The sequence below is a fragment of the Podarcis liolepis genome, assembly GCF_965112155.1.
Source record: "Podarcis liolepis genome assembly, chromosome: 17".
Classification (NCBI taxonomy): domain Eukaryota; kingdom Metazoa; phylum Chordata; class Lepidosauria; order Squamata; family Lacertidae; genus Podarcis; species Podarcis liolepis.
Window position 1 is genome coordinate 32,250,072 of NC_139571.1, and position 23,825 is coordinate 32,273,896.

The 23,825-nt window shown below is 44.5% G+C and overlaps 1 protein-coding gene across 1 annotated transcript in view; it reads right to left on the reverse strand.

Annotated features, from left to right (window-relative positions):
* LOC310696250 (uncharacterized protein) overlaps positions 1-23,825 on the reverse strand; it is a 960,839-nt gene that overhangs the window by 794,547 nt on the left and 142,467 nt on the right. The window contains exons 10-11 of the mRNA XM_083481566.1: positions 17,132-17,438; positions 16,665-16,925 (exon numbers count right to left, since the gene is read on the reverse strand). The gene's annotated coding sequence lies outside the window, so the exon portion shown is untranslated. The remainder of the gene's footprint in view (positions 1-16,664; positions 16,926-17,131; positions 17,439-23,825) is intronic.

The following is a 23,825-nucleotide window of genomic DNA, read 5'->3' on the forward strand; positions in this document are numbered from 1 at the left end:
TGAGGAATGCATCACTCAGTGCCACAGTGTAAGTGACAGCTGCGGCTCACTTCTTGGAAGTCAGATCTGCCATCTGTTCCAGCAGTCCCTTCCTCCACTACATCTCACAGCCCTAGTGAAGGAATGCCATTTAGTGGTTCGCCTCAGTTAGTGGTTATCCCCCCCCCATCTCAGGGAGAAGCAGACAGGCTGCGTGCAGCCTGTCCTCTTCTCCCAGACCTTCCCGCACCTCCCGCAAAAGCCCACATTTCGGGGAGAAGCGGACAGGCTGCGTGCAGCCTGTCCTCTACTCTTTGGGGCTGGAGGGGGGGACCCGGTTCCCCCACCTCCCACAAAAGCCCACAGGAGCCACGCACCCTTCAAGGAGCGCACAGCTCCTGCGGGCTTTTCTACGAGAAGGGAGAAGGGACTGAAGCTGCCAGTCAGTCCCTTCTCCCTCCTGGGGAAAAGCCTGCAAGAGCCGCGGGGACTTTTCCTGCCTGCCTCCCCCCTGCATTCGCTCCATAAGACACACACACATTTCCCCTTACATTTTAGGAGGGGGAAAGTGTGTCTTATGGAGCGAAAAATACAGTAAGTTCAAAACAGTAGCGAGGAGCACAGGAGTCTGTAAATCGGGCTGATGGTGTTTTATATTCAAAAATATAAATTATATTCAAAAATATGTATTGCCCTTCTCCATCATTGATTCTATGATGGCTCTGACTGAGAGCACCCAAATGCAGAGGCCATAAAAGTCTTATTGGTTTCATAAATTTAAGACAAATGAGCCAAATGGCAGCTCTTTTAATGCTGATGCTCTATTTTTGGTTTTCTAGCTCCTTGATTTTCAGGACCTTTTTCGTAAGCTGTTATCAGCTTATCAGGTTGCCCACTTATCCAAATAGCTTGGCTAAATAGTTATGCAATTTTATTTAGAAATAAAATTGTGAGATATCCTGTTGAGAATTGGAGATATAAGAAGCACGCATATGGTCTGGGACTACCCAGTTCGAAGCTTTCACTAAAAGCCCACGTAGCTTCAGTGGCAAGGAATGTTTATTCCCAGCTTCAGCTGATGCACTAGCTACAATAATTTCTGAACTGGGATAGCTTCGTGTAAGTAACCTATGTTCTAATATGTCCAGACATTGGGCTGTCCGTGAAGTTTGTCTGGAAGCTTAAGCTAATGTTTGAAAACACTGCAGTCAGCCCCTGTGTGCCATCCACAAGGCTCAATTCAAGGCTCTATACTAAAGTATAGAGCTGTTGACATCTCTTTAAAAAAAGAAAGGGTCTTTTTTCAAAATGAAAGTTGGTATATACTACAAATAAGAGAAGGCAATGATTTATTTAAAGCCAAAAAAGCTCTCAAAGCTACTGACAAAGATCAGTAGTAAGACAGCCCCTGATCTCAGGCTTGCAATCTAAGAATCCTTCTCCAGAATCTCCTGAAATTAAATCTCCTAAAGGGTCAGTAGAGGCCGCCCCACAACCTTCAAGGAATAACCAGTTCCCACTAAGGGTAGAAGTACTGCACTTCCTTCTAAATGGAGTTACATGGGACTGTTAGAAAGCACAACTCAGCTTGCTGTTGTTACTTGGCTAAACTACTGAAGTAAAAAAATAACCTGGGCAAGCTCAGAAGCACTGATCTCATTACTCCGCTGTCAGTGAATGTTTAGTTAATAATAGCGCTCCACAGTCTGAATTGGTGCTGCCTCCTCAAATAAACTAATATTTTATTTATCTGATATCTGGTATTATCTGGTATTTATCTGGTATCTGAAGAAGTGTGCATGCACACGAAAGCTCATACCAAGAACTAACTTAGTTGGTCTTTAAGGTGCTACTGGAAGGATTTTTTTTATTTTGACTATGGCAGACCAACACGGCTACCTATCTACTACTAATATTTTACCAATAGCTTCCCTTCTACATGCTTCGCTCGTTCTCACCATTCATATAAAAATACCCTGCATGTGCTCAGAGGGATTTTTCCACGACCAGGGAATACGTTTTTGAGACTGAAAAACCCTCTTGAGAAATTTAATTAGTCATACTGAAACTCTTCTAGCTCCACTTTAAATTACTCTCTCTCCCCACCCCCACCCCCCGAAGTAGGAACCTCTTTGGGAGCCTAGAAGTGTGAAGATGGTGAGGGGAAACAGCTGAGGAATTTTGCTGGTCTTATCAAAACTTGTTTGGCTTGCTTTGAAATTTCCCAGATGTTTTGCACAATCAAGAGGTCCCAAGTGTGCCTCAAATCTGGCTTTAGGCAATACTTGAGGCCAAGCTATAGGTATTCTAGAAGCCAAGGGGATTATACGGTGGTGAGCACTGCTGAGATAATATATGTGGTATGTTCTAAAGTATGATATGGATGACATATATTGATATTTCTAGTAGTAATAGCACTAGCACCATTGTGGTAGTGGTTACAGGAGGAACCTGTTGACAAAATATCCATCACTTTAGTCCCGTGTGAGTGAAAGCTGACTTGCAGAGTCAAGACAGTAGACGCAGATCTTTGTCCTCCTCATATGATCCTCACAACAGCCCTGTGAGGTGGTTGGACCTGAGAGATGGTGGCTGACACAAGGTCATTCCAACAAGTTTCAGGGCTGAGTGGGGATTTGAACAGTCCTCTCCACTCCTGGTCTGTCGCATAACACAAGGGGGGACCTTATCCAGAAGGCTTGGCAAGGGGGAGCCTGTCGAATCACACTTTGAACACAGTTCCACAAAGGTGGGGCCACCGCTAAAAAAGCCCTCTCCATCGTCCCTGCCAGAATGTTTGCTCTCCCAGGTGGGTACACAAACAGGGCCTCAGAAGCAGAACTCAAAGTGTGGGCAGGCTGCTCCAAGTTCAGTGTAAAAATTAAGAACCTCAGTAATTATTTCTGAATTTTCACCTATGTATATAAATTAGCAAATACACATCTGTGTCCTCCATGGTTCTACCCCTTGTATGGTCACACATTTCTTCATTTTTGGCTGTGCATACATTGTTAGCATTTGTATTGTATATGCATTGTAAACGTATTCCACAAAGAATATATGGTATTGGGGAAAGGAGGTGGCAGTTGGAAATTGGCAGCTGGCAAGTGACAGTTGGGAATTGCTTGGTTATTCTGTTAGTTGATTCTTCATGAATTGGGGAGTGTGGTGACTTCAAGCAGAAGTCTGTAGGAATTTGTGAGGGAAGGCAAGCTATATAACTTATGCACTGCTACAAATGAGTTTTTTTGAAAACAAAAAAGACTAAACCCTCTCTTGGGATCAAGGGAGAGGAATGCATTGGTGTGTGTGTGTGTGTGTGTGTGTGTGTGTGTGTAATACTTGTTCTTCTACTACTGCCAAACTGACAAGTAAAGATTTATCTTCAAGTCTTGTGTAAGGCATCTATTTTTTATATATATCAAAAATAGCTAATATAAACGGCTACCCTAACACCTATTCTCAAAGATTTGCACTGCTTGCCAGCTAGTTTTCCTGTTCAAATAAATTTGCTAGTTTTGTCCCAGGCCGTCTGGATCTTGGCACTTGAAGGAACACCTCCATCTTGCATGTTCTTCTATGTGCCTCAAGATCATTAGATGAAGTCCTGTTTTGTGTCAGCCACCCTCCCCCCCCCACACTGAATGAGGTAGTTTTAGGCCATTTCTTCAATAGCTCTTTGGAACTCCTTGCCTTAGGCCACTTATTTGGCCATTTCTCTGCAGGTTTTCAGAAGACTTGAGTGAGACTTTTCAACTCAGCAAGGCACTTGGATTGTTAGAAGGCAACTGGTAGTGATTTGATTCAGTTCACATCCTGTTTCTGCTTTTCATTTGTGACTGTTTTATATCAGGGATGTAGAGCCTGGGTTCCTCCAGATGTTGTTGGACTCTACCTCCCATCAGCCCCAACTAGCATAGCCCACAGTCAGGGATGATGGGAAGGGCAGGTCCAACAATCTTTGGAGGGCCTTTCTTATATTGTGGTTTTAAAAAAACTGTATTTTCAGATGATGGAGTGTTCAGAGCTAGCCGACCTGACCGGAAGAGCCCGCGACCAGAAGGAGGAGGAGTACCAGGAAGAATGGAAGAAGTTTAAAGATTATTTAGCTAAATATGTTAAGTTAAACTAGTTGGAAAAACCTTACAAATACCGGATAGGCTTAGGATTGCAATATGTATTAAGTGATGAATCAATATGTTTAATACTGAACTGGGAAGAAAGATGTCAAGAGATAAAGTTAATTTTATAAGAACACTGATTTGGAAAACCGTTAAAATGATACATATTGAAATCCAACCTGGGGGATACGAGGAAGTCACTAAACAATGTTAATTAGATTAAGGTTTAAAAAGGCTATGGTCTATGTTTGTTTGTTTATTTGTGTGTATTTGTTTGTTTAAATTTTGGTGAAAAACTAATATTTTTTTAAAAAACAAACAAACAAACAAACAAACAAACAAACAAACAAACAAACAAACAAACTGTATTTTCAATACTGTGCATGGCTTTGCAATACAGCAAAACACAGAGCGACACAGCATTTACATTTGCCCTACACTTGATCTTAGCCCATACCAGGCCGAGAGGCTCCCTAGCTTTGCAAAATATGCTACTAGAACATGCCAAGTTTTTCTTTTGCGGGTTGCGTCTGTATTTGGGATGCTCCTTGCACTCAGCAAGGCCTCCACTGGAAACGAGTCCCAATTTATGCATGTTACAACTTCAGCTAGGATTCTCTACGCACAATAATGGAACAAAGCAGAAATGCCCACTAAAGCAGAATGCATAAGCAAGGTGATGGATTAAAACAGAACTGACGAAGTTAATGGCTAAAATAAGAGAACCTAATGATGAAGGTTTTGTGGAAGAATGGAACCCTCCTTTTTTTGGATCATTTAAAGAAATATTATCATATGATGAACACACGAGCAGGATTGGAACTATGAGCAACAGATGGGATTAAAGATCATAGTAGTTTTGTTAAGGGTTAAGAGATAGAAGACAACGTGCACTAGAGAGAGAAACAGAAACACATTGGGTCAGCAAGTTGGGGAAAAAGTTTTTTATTATGTATGTGTGAAATTTTGGAAAACGTAATTTTAAAAAATGGGAACAAGTCCTGAGAGATTTTGCATGAAGCAAAATTCTCTGGTGTGCAGATGCACACACACATACACACAAAGAGCCAGAAAACAGCGTGGAGAGTCAAAAATCAGTTTGCTTGCCAGAATCAAATGGGAGGATGAAGAAAACATATTTCCTTGTCAAGCTTCGTAACATAGCAAATATTCAATTAATTTCAGACCATTTTTATTATTCTTGCTTTTAGAGCCATCTTCAGCCAGCTGAGGAAGCGACATCTGAAAGTGGATCAAGATAAAAAGAAAATCCAATATAAAGTTATCTCTACTCCTCTTAAAAACAGTCATGCGAGGGAATGTTATCATATGTTGGCACAATGCCTAGTGACATAGGAAGTTTGATCTTGGCTGAGGTCCCAACACAGTATCAAAGAAATGATGGAGAGGAAACTGGTTTGCTTTCTTTATCCTGCTCAGTTAGACGTCGTAGAGACGTCTCTAGAGGCCCATTTTAATATCAGTCTTAAAATGCAGCCTTCTTTATTAATTCATTTTATGGAGCTTCATGTAGAGATTTAGTAATCTGCATGATATGACTGTCTGAACCCTACAGAAATTCTTTTCACTTCCCTCAAGGCTTGAGGCCCACAGATGAAGATTCATACCTGGTTTTCCAAAAAGTGTGCTTTGCCACAAAATGCAATATTTTGAAAAAAATCAAAAATACTGTTCAAAGGAGAGTAACTTCTTGAAACCATGTGAGATACTGTTAGAATCATAGAACCACAGAGTTGGAAGAGACCACAAGGGCCATCAAGTCCAACCCCCTGCCAAGCAGGAAACACCATCAGAGCACTCCTGACATATGGTTGTCAAGCCTCTCCTTAAAGACCTCCAAAGAAGGAGACTCCACCACACTCCTTGGCAGCAAATTCCACTGTCGAACAGCTCTTACCATCAGGAAGTTCTTCCTAATGTTTAGGTGGAATCTTCTTTCTTGTAGTTTGGATCCATTGCTCCGTGTCCGCTTCTCTGGAGCAGCAGAAAACAACCTTTCTCCCTCCTCTATATGACATCCTTTTATATATTTGAACATGGCTATCATATCACCCCTTAACCTCCTCTTCTCCAGGCTAAACATGCCCAGCTCCCTTAGCCGTTCCTCATAAGGCATCGTTTCCAGGCCTTTGACCATTTTGGTTGCCCTCCTCTGGACATTCACCCTACTTGAGAGTCAGCATGGTTTGAGTGTCAGACCAGAACATGGGAGGCCACGATTCAAATCCCCATTCAGCCACGAAGTTCACTGGGTGACCTTGTGGCAGTCACTACCTCTCTGCCTAACCTACCTCTCAAGGTTGTTTGTGGGGATTAACTGAGGAGCAGGGAGAACCATGTACGTTACCTTGAGCATCTTGGGGCAAAAGGTGGGGTATAAATACTATACTTTTACCTGCCCTACCTGGTAAAATACTGAGTCCAGTCAGGGTTAAATTGGAACATAAACTTCTGTTTATTTATTGCCATTTAACAAGCGTGTGGTTTCATAAACAGTATCAGTCAATTACAATCATGGGGTGCCTACTTCCGCTACCTGCTCTCACTCACTAAACCACCTCTCAGATATTTACTTGTCTTCCTAGCTCCTAACTGTTCCTCAATCAGCTTATTTCGCTGCACTAACTCAACCTACCCACAGACTCTATCCCAACTCACTCCCACTCCAACCAACCTACCAACTCCCAATGAACTCCCCCTTCGCCCCTCCCAGAGATGGTTTTATAGTCCCTCTGACTCCACCCCCTGGGTTCTGATTGGGTAACCTGTTTAAGTATTTCACCTCCATCACTTTCATATGTTAACGTCACAGGCACCATCAGCCCCTGCCAGCATGGCCAATGGCTAGCGATGCTGTGAGCTGGAGACTGAAATGTATCACCTTTTTAAAAGGCCTTCTCCACTTCCCCCCCAGAATGTAGAATGGAGAACAAAACATGGCAAGACATTTTATGAGGAACAGGCATGGTGCAAATGCAGAGCAGTGATTAGACTGGTGAACTAGACCCAAGAGACCAGGGTTCGGATCCCCACTCAGGCATAAAGCTCTTGATGTCACCTGAGACCAGTCACAGTCTCTCAAGCCTATCCAACCTCAGAGGGTTGTTGTGGGGCTGAAAATGGGGAAGAGGAGAACCACGTACGCCACCTTGTGTATCTTGGAGGAAAGGTGAAATATAAAGGTAATAACAGATGGAAAAGTACAAGAAAATGGGGACTATTCCTGGTGTAGAGGGAGAGTTGCAGTGCAGTCTGTGTTGGCCAGCTGTGACTTTCCCTTCTTAAAGAAAATACATCCCATGAAACAAAGCATTTCTTCAGTGCACACATAACCCCCTCTTTTTCCTTGGTGACATTTACTCTACTCGTCTCTCAATGACAGTGTCTGCCAACAGGGAACTATATTCCATATGTCTCAACTCCTGAGAGATGTGGAGGGTTAGATCGTGATTCAACAATCTGCTACGCCTTGGGAACAGTGGGTAGCAGGGCACAGATCGAAAGTTGATGTGGAGTCAAGTTTCATTTCCTAATAAGCTATGCTACCCTGAGGAATAAGTAAGCAATTCCCTGACTGGTGGAAGAGCCTTGTGCCAAGAACTGAAGGTATGAGCCCCCTCACTGTGGCATTTAAACACGGGAATATAGGGAACGGTCTTAGACTGAGCCAACCTCTTTTTTTGGTATATTTTTTATTAAATTTTAGAATATTCATTTAAACAACCTTAAAATACCAGTGACTTCCTTTCTTCTCTCTCCATGGTTCATTTTGCATCACATAAATCCCTGCATATTTTATATAAACTAAACCATTCAGTATTCCATTGTTACATCCACCAAAACCTATTTACACTGTTGAATTTATATTATGCTGCCCATGTTTTCAAATACAGTGGCACCTTGGGTTATAGACGCTTCAGGTTACAGACTCCAAACAATGTCAAGCACACTCCATCTAGAATTTGCATATTACTGGGGTACATGGTTTTCTTTTACTTCCTAAGTTATAGCCCATTCTGCAGACCTGCCATGTCCGTAAACACATGCCTAAGACAGGTGTGCAGACTGTTAGAAGATTACCATGGAATGTCGGGAATTAGCTTTTGTACGTCAAGATTTCATGCTGATAGACATGGCTGTCAACTTTACCCTTTTCTTGTGAGGAATCCTATTAGGAATAAAGGAATTTCCCATAAAAAAGGGGAAATGTTGACAGCTATGCTGACAGAGAAAAACAATTGATTCTCTTTATGCTGCAAGTGCTATTGGGACTCACTCAAGAAGATAACCATGATAGTCATGCTCCTGTCCGCCCCCCCCCCTTTGGTGAAAGTGTTTTGTGAATTGAAGTTTTTTTTAAAAAAATAATAATAATGTAAAGATTAAATTTGCATTTAACTTACAGCTGAGCCACACAATCAGCAGACTTAGGTAAGGTGATATATATCTGTTGCTGGATTGTACCACTTCATAGTGCAGGGGAAGACTAAATCTGAATACTGTAGAATGCTTCCTCCTTATCAAACTCTTGGAACGTACAATAGCATCAGGGAGAAAGTTAACCCCAGATTGCCTGGTTAACTGCACTAATATTTGAAGGACACTTCACTTGCTCTGGATTGTGCCCCATGTTTCCCCTCATTGTATGATTCTGTCGCCTATCACAAGACAGGCTGTGAATCCCAGCTAACTCCCCTTTACTGAACTTCATGTTGCAGAAATGGCATTTGTTTGCACTGGCTTCAGGAGAGTTAATCCGATGGTCTTTGCCTGGAGAAAGCAGTTTCGAGTTCTCCAGCAATTCCTGGCTATCTCTGTTTCAGGTCCTTCTGCTAGGTTGATCTGTATCTCTGGTGCTCTTTGCAATCGGCACCTTTTAAGTTAAGCCACCCATCCAACAAAGTATCTGAAGAATTTCATCTTCCTCTGAGAAACGGTGGTGGAATTTCTCCTAACTGATGCACCAGTGCAAAAGATAATGATAAATTGTGGGATTGCTTTGTGTAAATATTGTTTCACGGTTATCTGTTTCCCTATGGTGTGGAGAGTTCCAAGAGAGAACGTGGTCCAGCACTGGGCAAAGGAAGTTTGAACCCACGAATTTTAATGGACTTGAGTGTGACTAACACCATGTAACCATAGTGTTTTTATGACATCCATTTATATATAAATCACAAGCTAAGAAAGGGGCAGTAACCTGGAAAATGCCTACCTTTAAAGTATCATCTGTTTCCCCAAAGGAAACATGATGCAATCTCAGATTCCCCCATCCCAAAGGCAGCAATTGGCCAGCTGACAGAAGTTCTTTCTCCTTCGCTGGCTGCATTTGAGGACATAGGGTATGCTCAGTGATAACCTTCTCCTCCATGAAATTGTCTTATTCCTATATCAACTTTGCTGAGAACCTTTCATTGCTACTTTGCCTTATCTTCCATAACTCCATTACTACCTGGGAAGTTCTTTCTTCAGCCTTTGACACGAGTTTGGTGGGGCTTACTCCCAGGTACATGAGCATAGGTTTGAAGCCTTCATGACATTATCCAACTGAGAGGTAATTTGGGCAAAGGACGTGGGTTCTTCAGTAAGATAGAACAGAACAGGAAGTAGAGGCATGACACAAGAATTGGAATCATGGCACTGGGTGACTCCATTGGCTTTGGGTAAATTTGAAAAATATACAGCTTGAGGATTCAGTCAGGCCTGCCGGTTATTGGGTACTGAGAATTGCAAAAGTTTAAGGGTTCTTGCGGTCATTTCACTTTGGCCCATATCTCTTTTCTTCCACTGCTGCTATAATCACACTGGACTTTACCCGCTACTATCCTAAGGGCTCTCTTTGAAACCTTATTCCCCTTCCCACTGCCCCACATGGTCTAAATACTTGGATGAAGCATGGTGAGAAAAGACCTCTTATGCAGAGACACAGCTGATTTAAACCACCACCACCAGTTCAATGGAGTCAGCACATAAACATTGTGTCCTGAACCAAATTTAAAGGGGAAGTGGGGGTGGGGGTGATTTTTAGCAGCATGTTTCAGCAGGCTGACCAGGAAAAAACCACACCGATGGAAGAGGAGAGGTCATGCCCAATGGGGTTTGCACAATTCTGCCCCTCTGTTTGTTTTTTAAGAGTAACTGTGACTTCCGCACAGGAAGTGAGGGGAGCACAAGATGGGAGCATGTCATGAGGTCTTTATTAACAGTTCTGGCCAATTATGGTATTAGGAGGGAGATTGCATTAATTACACGAGTTGCGCCCCATGTGCATGCATGCCAGGAAGAGGTTAAGCAGGTCACCCGACCCTAAATTTCATATCTGAAGCCAGTTTGGTGTGACTAGGACTAGGGAAAACCACACTCAGCTAGTACGTTCACTGTGTGACTTTGGGCCACTTCCTATCGCTCAAACCCGACTTAACTCTCAAGGTCTTTGTGAGAATAAAATGGAGGGGACCATGTGTGCTGCTCCAAGCTCCTTTGAGGAAATGTGGGAGAAAGACGTTAGAATGTCACAGTCCTGGGAGAATCTCTTATCCACATTTTCCTCATGTTACCTATTAAGACTGGACTGTAGCATCTTGAGATGACCACTGGGGAAGGACCATATACCGTATATACTTGAATATAAGCTGACCCAAATATAAGCCGAGGCACCTAATTTTAGCACAAAAAACTGGGAAAACTTACTGACTCGAGTATAAGCCGGTTCACCACACCACAAACCTGGTGGTGGCGGCAGCGGCAGAGGAAGAACAAGCAGCCAGAAAGGCTGCTAGTTCCTCCGCTGCCAACAGCGGCAAAGGCAGAGGAGGAGGAAGGAGCAGGGTTATATTTTGACAGTTCATAGTTTACCAGTATAGAAAAAAAAGAATCCATTCCCCTTCAAATCACTGTTCCATTTTACTCACTGTCATCTACACTGACTGGCAGCAAGAGGCCCCATTTCCAACTGGGTTGAACCTGGGATCTTTTGCATGCAAAATATTTGCTCTAACACTGAGCTGTGGTCCTTCCCATTTAGCCATCATTCTTCCCCATGAGCTGCCGATGTTTCCTGATATGCCGTATATACTCAAGTATAAGCCGACTTTTTCAGCACATTTTTTTATGCTGAAAAAGCCCCCCTAGGCTTATACTCGAGTGAGGCGGGCGGCAGCGGCGGAGAGACGAGAAGCCCGAAAGGAGCCCTTTCTCACCACTGGTCCTGCCGCCGCCGCCCGCCTCTCACAAGGGCAAGCATAGGATCCGCGGTTGGGAGAGGCACCATGAAGTTTGTTTGTTTGTTTATTGAAGGCCCAGCCACAGTGGCTAAATGCAACATGTGATTAATAAACTCAAGCAGACAATGATCTGGACTACTAGAAATGGCCACAACTTTATTGAGCTGGATTTTTGGCTCAGGCCAAATATTGATTAATATTGATTAAATTGATTGATTAATATTGATTACATATATAAGTGGTACAGGGCGGTATATAAATTCAATAAATATAAAAAGGAGAAATAATTATTCAATTTTAAAAATGTAAGGGAACTCAGTTCCCCTGTGTTCCTACTCAAAAACAACAACAAAACCCTGAGCCTATGACTTATGTATTTATATATATTATTGATTTTTAATTTCAGATAACGAAACATACCCACAGAAGCGGCAGCAGTGGGCACTGCTGGGCCTGCATGGTGGAAAGGCTTCTCTTCAGCACCAGACACTTACCGGTAGCTCCCAGGCAGGCCTTGTACACAGCAAGCACAAGAAAAGCCAGCACAGCGCCTGCCAGTCCGGCCTCCCACTTGCCTGTCCATTCCCAACTGCAAGGGCTGGCAGACTTGATGACTGGGCCCTCTCACTTGCTTCCTTACTCTGAGGCTTTCCTCTGGACCACATCAGTGAGACCAAGAGCGGGGTCTTGTCATCTGGGCAGGTCAGGACCTCCATACACCCTTCCCAGGCTTGCACCCGAGGGAGGTCATTTTGGTGCTACTAATGCAGCAGTTTGACTTCACCCCCGGAGATACACTCCATTGTCTCATGAGAGAAACGGAGGCCAACAATGTCATTGTGGCTTGTATATGGTCATCCTGCTTGGCCCCTGTGGGGAGCAGGATTAGGTAGGCCTTTGGTCTGACCCATAGGAGCCAACTCCTAGGGCCCGAGGGCTCTTCTACCCCCACCCCTATAACATATTTGAAGGGACCGTTCCGTCCCCAAAGTTGGTGGTGTTATGTACTGAAGTTCTCACCCTGGGCCAGCAGGGGGATACTGTAGATAGTTTTCACTCAGGTCCACATATGCAAATAAGGAATTGAAAGTGACGTTCAGTGATTGGATAGTTACAGAAAGTTGTTACTGTTGCTTTGTAGTTGAGCTCTATATAAGCAGGTTGGCTGAACCCTTCAGCTCAGTTCTGTTCTGGCCTGTGAATAAACAAGAGCTGTCTGAAGAATCGCTGTGTCGTCTGATATGTTCACCCACAACTTAACAGGTGGGCATTGCCATTCAAATGGTGTGTGTGCATTGCATCTTGTGGTCAATTATGCAGGGTGAGGCTTATCTGCCCCCCCCAATATTTTATTCAAGTTGGCACCCCTGGTCTGAACCAGCAGGAATTTTCTTAGGGCTGAGCCAAAGTATGCACTGTAGTGCTCAGTTTTGCTTTCAAAGGCGCCTTGCAATATAGCCAGGGGTTATCTGTTTAAAAAAAGAGAAATAAAACATTCCACAGGAATCTTTCTGCTTCTGCCTGAGCAGATCTTCATTTTGTTTTTTGTTTGGCTTTGCTTTTTTCCAGACATCCAGAATATGCAAGCAGCATAAAAACCAGAAGCCCCATAGACTGATGGGAAAGCATGATAACCAGTTACCCCAAGCGACTCCCAAGGTAGACATAACTCTTCTTCATGCTAAAACGGCAAGGTTTTTCCTCATATCAGTAATTTTCCAAGGCAGGTTGTTCAGCAGCTTATGTCAGATAAGAAGATTATAACTCATTGCCTCTGCTCTGAGCTACTTCCAGCCTTAGTTTTTGGATTGTCTCCAATCCACCGCACAGCAAGCAAAGCTGCAAACGTCAACATGTGCTAATTAAGACTGGGATTGTTAGAAACTTTGCCATTACATATATGCGTACAATCATTTAATTTATATGCCACCTGTGCTTGGTTCAAAGCATGCTCAAGATGGCTTGTGTGGAAAAAACACATAATTACAACATAACAAAAGCAGCCGCAAACAACAAATAAAACTGCAAAAAAAATACATAACCTAAACTTCCTAACCTGCCTTCCTAAACTCAGCCTTCTTCCACTTTTGCTATGTTTGTTCCTTGCCCTTTGCAAGGTATATCTTTTCTAAATCTGACTATAGAAGACTGTCTTGTACTAGCTAAGACTAGTATTGTCTTTTCTGGGTGACCTTGGGCCAGTCACACTTCTTTGAAGTCTCTCAGCCCCACTCACCTCACAGAGTGTTTGTTGTGGGGGAGGAAGGGAAAGGAGATTGTTAGCCGCTTTGAGACTCCTGAAGGGGAGTGAAAGGCGGGATATCAAATCCAAACTCTTCTTCTTCTTCTTCTTCTTCTTCTTCTTCTTCTTCTTCTTCTTCTTCTTCTGATGGGCAGCAGCTGTCCAGGGTCTCAAGCAGAGACTCCTGCTCCCTAACCCTTTTAACTGGAGTTCCCAGGGATCAGATATCCTGCCTGTTCAGCCTTTGCTTTGCAGTCCCTTCTCCAAGCAAAACATATGGGGATACACTTGTAAACATGGCCAACTTAATTTACACATTTTGTTCTTGAATGCACAATGTCGACGTTTGGGGTGGTCAAGGAGGTATGTCCTTCCGTGGGCCTCATCCAATAATTAATCCTGCTCCTGAATATTACTGGGGGGGGGGGAGGCATAGAAGCCACTGAGTTCCTTGATCAGTGTCTCCAAATGCCTATATCTGATCTGACCTCGTCCTTTGGCACTAGAACACTCTTATTTAATCTTCTGCAGAAAATATTACTTGCTGCCCTGTGGCCTTGAGCTAATAGCTGATTTCTCAACATGTGCATGGCCTAAGAGAGTTGAACAGTGCCTTACACAACATGGGTAGTTCTGCTTCTGCATTTTTTCTCCCAGCTGTTCATCTCCAAGTGGGAAAATGAAGCAAGAGTATTTGTTCTGGGTTATGGGTGAACAGCAGCAAAAAGGCAGGAGCTGGTGGCAGTAGGAAGTATGTGAACATTCTCCTACCCTGGATGGAAAATGGGAAGATGGAAACACTCCTGCTTTGAACAGCTGCTAGGACCAGCTTGAAATGGTGGTGACCAAATTTCACAACCCTGCTCCTGTAGTTTGCAGCTAGAGCCATTTCACTTTTTTAGTTGGAGAGAGAAATGATTTGTGTTATTCGTGTGTGGGCTTCCCATGAGCATCTGATTGGCCAATGTGAGAATGGACAGGCCCTTGGGCTGTTGCAGTAAGGCTCTTCCAATGCTCTGAGGCATGTACAGTGGTACCTTGGTGTCAGAGCTGCTTGAAGATCCTAGCTCACAGAGGATCACGCTAGCCAGCGATCATTAAGTAAAAGTCTTTATTGAGTTACAGTTTCCATTCTCAAGCTGCTGCGTGCAACTCTACGTCTAGTAGCTAGATCGGCGCATCTCCGTCTGAGTCTCCGCCCCGTGTGCACCAACTTAATATCCTAGCCCGGCTCCACCTTTTCCGCCTGACTGTCCTCCTCTGGGTCCCTCTACCCCCCGGGGTCTCTTCCTTCCGGGATTCTTCTGACGCTGACCCCCCGGACCCTCCTGTCTCCTTGCGCCGGGCTTTAGGACCTGGCTCCCTTTCCGGGCTGCTTACTGCGCCGCCTTCCTCTGCATTTGAACTTGGCGCGCGCGCCCAACCTTCCACTTTCCGCTTAACCGTTTCTTCGCTCCCCGATGGAGGTGTGGCCACTCCTGACTCGTGCCCTCCCTCCTGTGGTGAGCTGCCAGCGCTTGCCCCCTGGCTCCCTTCCTCTTCCCTGCTCTCTGGCGGTGACGCTGGTCCCGATTTCCAACTGCTCTCCTCTGAGTCCCCTCTGGCTCTATCTTCCTGGGGTGCCCCCCTAGACTCCCCCCTTGCCCTGGCCACTGGTGCTCCTTTCTGTGAATCCTCTGATTCACTGGAAAGACTCGGAGATCTCGGGTCGTCGTCATCACTCATCTTTTCTTCTGCCTCCTCCCCTTCGCTCTCTGTTTCCTCCCTTGCCCTTGCCTCTGCTCCTAAACCCCTGACACTTGGGTTACAGGTGTTTCAGGTTACAGGCTCCGCTAACCCAGAAATAGTTCCTCGGGTTAAGAACTTTGCTTCAGAATGAGAACAGAAATTGTGCTGTGGCGGTGCGGCGGCAGCGGGAGGCCCCATTAGCTAAAGTGGTGCTTCAGGTTAAGAACAGCTTCAGGTTAAGAACGGACCTCCAGAACGAATTAAGTTCTTAACCCGAGGTACTACTGTATAGGATTGTACTGCCTTAGGCACCCTACAATCTCTTGGTCTCAGCCCCTCACCTACAACATGAATACTCATTTATCGTTTAAGGGTCATAAGAACCAATGCAATGAAGCACACCTAGTAAGCATTGCCGTCTTGTTCTTAGAGCCTCTGTGCAGTGGATCCCAGCACCAAACCTTTAGAGATAAATCAGAAACAAAACAGGGACCTTGCACTACTCTGCATTTAGAACTAATAGAGAATTAGTTGATTTGCAAAGATATATGTTTTATATGCTCAGTTGGACATAACATCTTCTCATTCAGTTGGCAATTCTTGAAGCGTATATAGTAAAAAGTGACCCAACAGCCCTAAACTTTCCATTTGTAGATTAACATAACTTGGTTAACAAGACTAGATGGCAAACCATCAGCAGGGACTTGTAGTTTTATTTTTATTTTTCACAGTGCCTTGTGCAATCAGTAAGAGGAACCTCAATGTTTTATTTCTGCCTTCACAATTCATAATAGTGAAGGCCAGTACGCACAGGACAGAGAAGGGCAAGTATTTTTTCACATTATTGGTAAGTGACTTAGGGGAGAAACTACCACAACATGCGGTGATAAGTCCAGATGAATTCTTAAAGTGACAAAGTCGTGGAGGACACATTTATCCATTCCAAAATCCGTAGAAGGTTGATACTTTTATGAGGCCAACCAAAATGTTACAAAATGGTGTGCAAGCTTATCAGTGTACATGGTAACCAGCCCAGCCCCAAGACATTGTGTTGCCTGTGGCAAAGGACAAGATGGTGGCCTCCTCGCATTCCATGTACAAAAGTCAATCAGACCGAGAGCCGAAACTTCCTCCAACGGTGGCAAAGAGACAGCAGTGCATCTGAGGGCAGCAGGCCAATTTAGGGGATGCAGGGCAGGCAGACTGGATGGCGCACACATACTCTAACACGAGGGGCATCAACATAAGAAAACCCTGATGGATCAGGCCAAAAGTCCATTTTGTCCACCATCCTGTTCTCATTGTGGCCAACCAGATACCTGTGGCAAAGGTTTTCAACCTTTTTCAGTCCACGGTTGCCTTGACCAACTACTTTCTTTCTGCGGCACCCCTGTAGGGCTCAGGAGCCCAGTTATGTCACCCCTTGCCTGCAGAGCTGGCAGCCTCTCACCCTTTTTCAAACACCCTCCCTTGCGGAGTGTTCCCTCAGCCTCCTCTCTTCTCCCCTCTCCTTGGGAGTTCTCTGGGAAGCCAGTGCTGCTGCTGTCCCTCATCTCTGAGCCACACACCTCGTGCCCCAAAGAGAGGTGCCTCCTCACACTGCTCCACAGGGGTCTGGAAAGAAGAGTTCCCCAGCCTTAGCACCCCAACGGAGACTGGCCAAAAGTGAACGTGAGGCCAGCACCTTACCTTGGGATACAGCAGTGGCAGCAGTAGGCACTGTCGGGCCTGCATGCACTGGGCCCTTAGCTCCCAGGCAGGCCTTGCACACAGCAAGCACAAGAAAGGCCAGCACAGCGCCTGCCTGCCCGGCTTCCCACTTACCTGCCCATTCCCAACTGCAAGGGTTGGTGGACTGGGTGGCTAGGCTCCCTCACCCACTTGCTTGCTTACTCCAAGGGTGCCTCAGCTCCTGGCAATCAGCACCCCTGGCCAGCCCCAGAGGCACCATTGGGTTGTCTCTGCCTGCCTTTGGGAGGCAGAGATGCGCGAGGGCATCAGAGGATGGAGGGAAGGAAAGGAGGCCAGAGGCCAGTGTTGCCCATGGCACCCCTGACCATCATTCAAGGCACCCCAGGGTGCCACGGCACACAGGTTGAAAACCACTGACCCATGGGATTGGGCAGCCTACAGATTTAAAACCTTACATGTTCTTTCAGATTCCTGAATAATCAGTGGGTAGTTAAGTCCCTTGGTGGCACCAGATGTTTCTGGTGTCTGTTCTTGTTAGAGAGAGACAATAAAGTACTTGTGTAGCTCCTTGTCCAAATGATAAGTTCCACCATGGAAGCAGTAGCGGGACATGCTTTAACCCTTGCTCTGTGGCTTTCTCAGTGCATATTAGGCCCCCCTCCAGTTGGTATTTGCATTGGGAGAGAAGCTCCCATTGCTGCCCATGGGAGCTTCTCCCCCAAGGCAAGTAGCAACTGGAAGGGGTCTCCACTAAGGGTTAGGACTGTCATCAGGGCAATGGATTAACTTCCCTCTCCCTTATGCTACAGCCTCAATTCAGATCAGAATGGTTAAATTTAGGTGTATATACATGTATACATATATACACAAACATGCTGATGAATGATATAAATCTGCTTTGGCCTTAAAATTGTGCAAAGCAGAAAACAGGATACTCCCTGGCTGACACTGCAATGAGTTCTTTCACTTTTATGATGTCTCTTCAAGGGAATGAACTTACTGGCCAGATAACTCAGGCTGGAGATTCCGGTAACCTGAGATGGTGTGTGTATTTTCCAAATATGGATGGACATCTGGAAACACTCAGCCTCATGTGTTTGCAGAAACAATGCCCTGAGAATATCTGCATTGAGATGTGAGTTGATTTGGGCAAGGAGGTGTAATCTGATCAACAGTCTCGATAATGTTCCAAATGCAGGGTTCTCAAGACCAGGTTCTCGATTGCACAGGGAGTCTCCATTGGATACGCAAGACTCCCTGCTACAGAAATTTACTCCATCACATGAGGGGCTGGAAGGAATCATGTGGCCCTGTGGGTGAGGCTAAACCTGTTCCCCCAGCCATCCTGCCCTTTTAGGGTAATAATTCCTGAAAAAGACTAAAGGTATTGTGAGATGGTTCACGAGACCATAACAATGGTGCCTGGCCTGTTGTGGAGCAGTTTGCAATACTCCTTGAAAACCAGGTTTGCAGCTTGAGGGTGCTTTTAGAGCCAGTTTGACAGCTGTCAATGATGTGCCTTATCCCAATTTGAGTTGGTTAATTGACAAGAAGCATGCTCTTCTGCAAAACAAATCATCTGGCCACAGTTTCCTATCACACTTTGCTAACATCATTAGACTAGCACTGCAATACATTGTATGTGGGGCTGCCTTTGAAATTGCACCAGGTTCAGGATACTAGGCTGTTGAATGGGACCCATGTTGTGTTGGCTGCCAGGTTCTTCCCAAGCTCAAGTCAAAGAGCCCCTTTGAACCCCGGTAAGTCCTAAAGGGTTTGAAGCTGGCGTACCTGAAAGACCGCCACGTTCCATGTGAGTCTGCCCATTGGCTGAGATCCTCAGATCTGAGGATCTCCTCCTTGAATACCAGCCATTGAAGATTCAACAAAAGACTGCACGCCCACTGGCAGCACGGTGGGGTGGAAGCATTTATCTGATCTCCTGCCAGGTGAGGCACTGCTGTTTACCAGGAGAGGCAGTGGCAAGGGTGGTGCGGTGCAAACACACCAACGGAGCCAACCCAGTGGTCCTGCCAGCACATTTTCACCGCACTCCCCTCCCCACCACCTTGCCCTTCCTTGTAAGCAGCAGTGACTCACCTGTTTGGACATCTCAAAAGTGACTCCAACCCACCACACTGTTTCCTATTGACTGACTGGCAGAAGCTCTCCAGGGATTCCGGCAGGAGTCTGCCCCAGCCTTCCCTGCAGATTTTCAAGGACTGAACCTGGGACATTTTGGATGCAAACCATAACTCCACTACTTACGTCATTCCCACATTACTATTTCTTACGTACTGTCCATCTTGTTCTTTTAACACACATTTTATTTTATCTGTCTGTAGACAGATAAGCAGGCAATGTCACTTAATCAGGTCTCCTGATCACTAAGTGCTGCCTTGATGGAAATATAGATATAGATATATATATATATATATATATATATATCAGGAGAACAAATTTTTATTCCCTTAAAGGGTCTAAAAAGCTTGATGCACCCAGTTGGCACATAGAATATAGCAGCCCATTTGACGTCAGCGAAGCAGAGGCTGTTTGGAAAACTGGGAGGATAATCTGGTCCCCAGAGTGTGCTCGGCTGCAGTTTTAAGCAAAATAAAGATAAAATTCAAGGTTTGTTTGAAATCTACCACAAATTAGAAAGAGCACGATAGCAGTCGGTAGCTGCTTCCAGAAGGGAGCAAGAAATCCTTGCTCTTCTGCTGTAACGTACAAGTGGAATTGCAACTCGCTTTTTTCACTATTCGAGATGTGGGACTTTTTCCTGTGGGTATCTCTATACATGCATTGTACATTTAAAGCAGTACCATACCACTTTAATCAGTCACAGCTCCTCCCAAAGAATCCTGGGCCCTGTAGTTTGTTTATTATCGCCTTTACAGAGCTACAGTTTCCTCGCAAAGAGGGGTTAATTGTTAAACCAGTCTAGGAATTATAGGGGAAAGAGGGGTCTCCAAACAAATAAACTATAGTTCCCAGGATTATTTGAGGTAAGCCACAAATGACTGTTTAAAGCTGCCTAACACTGCTTTTAGGGACGCGGGTGGCGCTGTGGGTTAAACCACAGAGCCTAGGACTTGCCGATCAGAAGGTTGGCGGTTCGAATCCCTGCGATGGGGTGAGCTCCCGTTGCTTGGTCCCTGCTCCTGCCAACCTAGCAGTTCGAAAGCACATCAAAATGCAAGTAGATAAATAGGTACCACTCTGGTGGGAAGGTAAACAGCATTTCCATGCGCTGCTCTGGTTTGCCAGAAGCAGCTTAGTCATGCTGGCCACATGACCCGGAAGCTGTACGCTGGCTCCCTCAGCCAATAAAGCGAGATGAGCTCGCAACCCCAGAGTCGGTCACGACTGGACCTAATGGCCAGGGGTCCCTTTACCTTTTTAACACTGCTTTTTAAAAAAACTTTTCATTTGTGTAATGCTTTTCTATATTATTATACACAAGCTGAAGAAACAACAAAGATCAAACACCTTATAACAGATCTGATACAATACAATACAAAAACCTAATAATAAAAACATAACTTTCAAATAAACAACCTGTATCAAAGTAATATTCAGTAACTCATTACAATATAATAGCACACAGTAAAATTAAATATCAGCAAATAATAATTAAACAGAAATCCACTCTTAACAATGACAATAAATAATTTCTAAACTATAAAAATGACAGCAAGTCACAGTGCATAAAATAACAATAGAAATCGAGAAGCAAAGACGCAGGACAAAAAATTATCCCTGAACTTCTGCTTTAAAGGTACAGATGGAGCCTCTGTTCCATCCACACCGATGGGCTTGACATACCTGTTGCAGCTGGAGAAGATGGAGACACAGTTTACTTGAGGGGATGTTGAATGAAAAGTTCCAAGAGGGCCTTTTTTAACACCCCACCCCCCCACCCCATTATTTATTTAGTGCCAAAGAGCTTATTCATTTAAGCATGATGACCTGATTACTACCCATGAAGCTTGTCTCCTTTGTATTAAAGGAAATATAGACTTCACTGCTGTAAAAAAGAGCCAGTGTGGTGTAGTGGTTAAGAGTGGTAGTCTCGTAATCTGAGGAACCAGGTTCGCGTCTCCACTCCTCCACATGCAGCTGCTGGGTGACCTTGGGCCAGTCACACTTCTTTGAAGTCTCTCAGCCTCACTCACCTCACAGAGTGTTTGTTGTGGGGGAGGAAGGGAAAGGAGAATGTTAGCCGCTTTGAGACTCCTGAAGGGGAGTGAAAGGCGGGATATCAAATCCAAACTCCTCCTCCTCTTCTTCTTCTTCTTCTTCTTCTTCTTCTTCTTCTTCTTCTTCTTCTTCTTCTTCTTCTAAATTGCTAGTGACGGTCAGAAGCTCTTCCCTCAGCAAGGACCCTTGGGGGTAACAGTGCCCTTTCTGGGGTGAGGCAGCGGACCAGACATTTTCGGGAACTCGCCTTCCCCTGCAATACAGATCAATGCAGACAGTGGGGCATTTTTAAAAGAAACATTACATTACATAAGCTTTACACCACTTTCTCACTTAAGTGCTATTGCAAAAATGTTTTTTTAAGATGTAGTTGAAGAAGCATTGGCTAATAATAATAGTAATAATAATAATAGGGAAACTTGGAGGGTCTGCTGAAGTGGCAAGTAAGGTGACACATTTGGTACACCAGAATTTCCCAACTGCACTGCAATTCCCATTCAGAGGTTAAGTGTGCCTTTGAGGCTGCCATGCCAGTCTTCAAGTATTACACAACATGCAATAGTATGGAGAAAAAAGCAGACCTTTTAACACTGCTGTCTGTACACTGTGCCCTACGCTCTAAGGATAATGGAGCCAGACAGCGCCAATGCATTATGAAAAGGCTGGGAAAGAGACTGTATCTCTTCTGCCATCTTCCGGCCGTTAAAATAGCTACAATGGGTTATGGAGCTTTCCATTCCAATGAAAGTCGCACAATTTCAGATACATTTGAATGACAGGATCTAAATAGTTTTAGTGGAAGCAACAGGTCTCTATCTACCCTCTGAATTCTCCTCGGCAAGAGGAGCTCTGAAGTTCCCTTGAATGTCTCTGTATTTACTTAGTTATCTAAAACATTTTCGTCTTGGCTCATCGTATGGCTTTACAATCTAAAAGCCACAGGGTCAAAAACATTGCAATGTGATAATGGAATCAAAACTTGACAGTAGTGAATTTCTGTTTTAAATTACATTTTGGTGGCAGCTTTCCCAATTGCCTCTGTTTGAATGGTCAGGGACTCTTCCATGGGTTATCAGCAGGCAAATCCTTCCCAAGAGTAAGAGATGCAGTGATCAGTATAGCCACAGCTGTTGATTTCCAGCTGTTGATTGCTGAGTTGCAGCAAGTCAACAGGTAAATATTTTCTGCAGCACAGAAACAGAGTGATAGGAAAAGTTGTAGTGGTTAGATTTCTGTCTTTTGTGGAACTGTTAGAAGCACCTGTCCATTAAGATTCCTTTTAAAAAAAACCAAAACCCACAAATGAGGTGCACTAAAAGTTTGCAATGGGAAATGTTCCTGTTCTTGATTCCAGGCAGCTGGCTATCACCACCTGCAGGATATTCCATTCGCCTCCTCCCATTTTCCCATTACTCCCTCCCAACAGACAGACAGCATTCTGTTTCCACCAAGATTCTGTTCCGCATCAGTGGCTTGCGGTCAATGGACTAGGGGGACTAGGCGAGTTCCTTAAATGTTCCACGTAAATTAGAGTATTCTAGTATTAAAAGCTTGCAACTCCTTTCCAAAGCCTGGGACGCGTCTGTTTGGCTGAGTGAGGGAGCTGCAATGCTCACATGCGTGACATCAGCCAGCCGCACCCCTCCAATAGCTCTCGCAAGCTGGCACCTCTGGCCCTAACTGTTCCCCTACGAAAAAATTCACCGCATGCCACCAGTCCTCATCAAGGTTTTCCTCCCCCTTTAAAAAAAACTTTCCCTATTTTTTGGTACTTCTACTAACTTTGGGGTTCCCCTAAGACTGCTGATTCCTTCCTCTTTCACATGGATGGTACCAAAAGAGGTTTGATGGAGATAGCAAGCTGTTGGCTTGCTGTTGTTTACCAGAAGGATGCAAATCTGGCACATCTGGTGGTGACCACACCTGGTCACCGCACTGACCTCGCAGCCACCTGTGCTGCCCCTCCTGCTAAGCAACAGTGACCCACCTGAGAGGAAGCTAGTGTTGTGGCTCTGTCTCTTCTCTGGCATGGTACCATTTTGGCTTTAAGAGCAAACTTATACTCCAAGAATGAGTTTGCTATTAGTGCATAAGATGCTTTTCAAGAAAACAACAACACCAGTGAACAACTTTGATTTTGTAAATCAGAGACACCATCAAATGCATCGTCTTTTCCTCCTTGAGTGCCTCCTGCTGTAATAATAATAATAATAATAATAATAATAATAATAATAATAATAATAATAATAATATTTATACCCCACCCTCCCCGGCCAGAGCTGGCCTCAGAGCAGCTAACACCAGTAAAATTACAGTAAAAACATAATAGGGGAGAAAAAACCCCAATTTAAAATACAGGTTAAAATGCAATTTAAAATGCAGCCTCATTTTAAAAGAAGCCCATAGATCAAAACCATAAGGGGAGGGAAACATAGGGGTCAGACTGAGTCCAAACCAAAGGCCATTTCTGCTTGCCATCAGTGGGTTTCAGATTGTGCCCCGAGGATCCTTCCTGTGTGTGTGTGTGTGTGTCTGTGTGTGTGTGTGTGGTTTCTAGGGCGCCCTCTTAGAATCATAGAAGAGTAGAGTTCAAAAGGACCATGAGGGTCATTTAGTCTA